The 3,374-nt window shown below is 37.5% G+C and overlaps 1 pseudogene; it reads left to right on the top strand.

The window, feature by feature from the left end:
* The first annotated feature begins 440 nt into the window (after positions 1 to 440).
* Positions 441 to 1,699, top strand: LOC113229331 (annotated as a pseudogene).
* The last annotated feature ends 1,675 nt before the right edge of the window (positions 1,700 to 3,374 follow it).

The raw sequence follows: 3,374 nt of genomic DNA on the forward strand, positions 1-3,374 counted from the left end.
AATCAATTTCAAGTGCAAAAAACCGTTAAATCGTTCTCAAATATATATCAGTGCATTCGTAATTCTGCGTACAAACTAATGGTTCAAATATCTTTAATAATATCGTCTTATAGTGCCCGTAATAATCAAAAATAAAGTAAGAGTGCATAGTGACCGTAACCGGTTTTGAACACTTTTGCGCCGAGCTAACGATCGTTAACAATAGAAGTCATTAGCGACACTGCGATAAACACCTACGCAGTCACTGTTGTATCGCTATTTCGCCCACTCAGTAACAGCGAGTTTGGCGCAGTGGTGGAACGGTTAACTCGTACCCGAACAGTCTACGGTTCGATCCTGTGGTGTTTTTATTTTATTTTTTTATTTTTTATTTTTAATACGATTATTCATTATTCTTCTTCTTTATTATTAATTTCCTTTTGAATACTAAAGAGAGAGAAGGAAAGGAAAAGAAAACAATGTCAAAGAAAATTCAATGCGCGGGCTGCCTTTCGGATTTAGGCAAGTATTTCCTACATTGCTCACTGTGTGGTAAGCGTTACGACTTGGACTGTTGCCGCATAGACATAGAAGATTATAAGAAGCTTTCTAATACGTACAAAACCACATGGAGCTGCGTTGCGTGCTGCAGTAGTCGTCGTAAAGGGGGTGATAATACTAATACGCCAGTGCGTAGTGCTCATTCAAGTGTCCCAGTTACCCAGGATGCAGTCCCTACTAACATGCACACATCTGACAATGTCACCATACGTAGCAAATATAATACTACAACACATATTTGCGAGGACGAAGGGATGTCGCTCTCCGAACACCGTCTGCGTGAAATACTGCAGCATGAACTTAAATCAACTATAAGGACGTTCGTGTCGGAAGAATTGAAACATATAAATTTCCAACTTTCTGAATTTAAGGATTCATTGACATTCTTCAATCAGCAATATGAAGACCTAAAAATAAATTAGAGGAGAAGTGCGCTGTGATACATAGACTGGAAACTGAAAATGTAGCTCTCGTGGCGTCTACCAAGGACTTATCAAATAGGCTTACTCTTGTGGAACAACATATGAGAGAAAACAACGTCGAGATTAACGGTGTTCCTGAACATCGCACCGAAAATTTAGTTACCACCGTGAAACAACTGGCCGATGTAGTAAAAAGTCCCGTTGACGATAGCGATATTATATATGTGGCTAGAGTTGCAAAAGTGGATAAAACTAGTGACAGACCTCGATCTGTCATAGTCAAATTGCGTAGTCCCCGTCAGCGCGATGTCCTTTTGGCGGCTGTTTCGAAGTTTAACAGAGGCAAACAAAATTCAGATAAACTTAGCTCGCAACATCTAGGCATAGCAGGGCAACAATCTCCGATTTTTGTGGCTGAACATCTTACGCCTTCGAATAAGTCCCTCCATGCTGCCACACGGAAGAGAGCGAAGGAAATGGGCTACAAATTCGTGTGGGTAAGAAACGGACGTATATTCGTGCGAAAATCTGAGGAAAGTGCTGGAGTTCTGCTCATCAATGATAAAGACAGTATAAGTAAAATCATATAGTCTATTCAATTGCTGAGTGTTGTGAAATTAAAGGTTTTGGTATTATAGCATTCACAGTGATTAGCATATACTACCAAAATGTTCGTGGTCTCAGGACCAAAACTAACGAAGTTTATAAAAATGTTATGTTAGACAATTATGATGTAATGGGTTTTACTGAAACATGGTTGAATTCTAATATTAATGATAAGGAAATTGTTGACGATAGATACGAAGTGTACCGTAAAGACCGAATATTAACGCGAGACGGTAAGCGGGATGGTGGAGGTGTAATGTTAGCTATATCTAAAGATATTCAGTCTTCTCGTGTCAGACGATGGGAAACCGAGTGTGAGGACTTATGGGTTACCATTCATTTAGAAATTAATGGTCGTCCCATGAAGGTTGCCATTTGTACTGTGTATTTGCCTCCTCCTGTTAACGTGGATATCTTGTCAAAGTTTTTGAACAATGCCAGCGATATTGTTTGTCAGGTTGACGATGTAATTATAATGGGTGACTTTAATCAAGGCTCAATATTATGGAAAGCATCGACTGACACCCAGTCAATGATTCCCATTAACTGTAATAGCAAATTAGATTCTGTTTTAGTTGATTTTATGTATACTAACAAACTTTACCAAGTTAATAGTGTGCCTAATGTACATGGAAAAATGTTGGATCTGATCTTTACCAGTAACCCAAACGTAGATGTCCACTTGCCTCCCGATTTTTTGTGTAATTTAGACGAGTATCACCCTGGATTATTGTTAAAATTACAGTACGCCAACGTTAGTAACCTTTGTTGTAAACCTAGATCTGACCATAACTATTTTAAAGCTGACTATGTTAGTATTATCGCCGAATTGGAGAGACTAGATTGGCAGAGTATATTTGATAGTTGTTTAAATGTCGAGGATTATGTCAGAGTATTTTACTTGGAACTTCGTAGAATAATTGACAAGTTTGTTCCAAAACGTTTTCCAAAAAAAAGGGGTACACCTTCATGGTTTACTGTAACTCTAAGTAAGTTATTAGCAAAAAAAGATAAACTAAGACGTAAATTCCATAAATATAACAATCCGAGAGATGAAATAGAATACCATCGTGTACGTAGTGACTGTAATAAATTGTATCGGCGATGTTTCAGCAATTACAAATCGCAGTTAGAAACCAATATCGCGAAAAATCCCAAATTATTCTGGAACTATATTAAAAATAAACGAAACGGTCAATCATCCTTTCCAGCCAACATGTTTTTGAACGGTATCACCGCTGATAGTAACCAGGATGTTGCCAATCTTTTTGCCAGTCACTTTTCCTCTGTCTTTACAAGAGATATAAGTACCCCCAATCCTATTAACTCGCTTATCACTTTTGACATCATTCAACCATTTAATATTACTGAAAAATGTATTTTAAAACTCATTAGTAATCTGGATTCGTCTAAAGCAGCAGGACCTGATGGTGTACCTCCCTCATTTATTAAAGCTTGTGGCGCCAAGCTTGTAAAGCCTCTAAGCTTAATTTTCAACCGTTCTTTACGAGATGGTGTTTTTCCCACTCAATGGAAAAAAGCTCGAATTATCCCAATTTACAAAAAGGGTGATCGCTCCGATATTACCAATTATCGTCCTATCTCCATTTTGTCAATTTTTTCTAAATTGTTTGAAGCTAGTTTGTACCCTATAATAAATAACCACATTGACAAAACTATATCTATTCATCAACATGGGTTTAGATCAGGCCGTTCAGTTCAAACTAACTTAGGTACCTATCTAACCGATATTTCTTTGGAATTAGATAAAAGTGGTTCGCAGATAGATGCTATATATACCGATTT

The sequence above is a fragment of the Hyposmocoma kahamanoa genome, unplaced genomic scaffold, assembly GCF_003589595.1.
Source record: "Hyposmocoma kahamanoa isolate Upper Pololo Valley unplaced genomic scaffold, ASM358959v1 303, whole genome shotgun sequence".
In the NCBI taxonomy this organism is placed as follows: Eukaryota; Metazoa; Arthropoda; class Insecta; order Lepidoptera; family Cosmopterigidae; genus Hyposmocoma; species Hyposmocoma kahamanoa.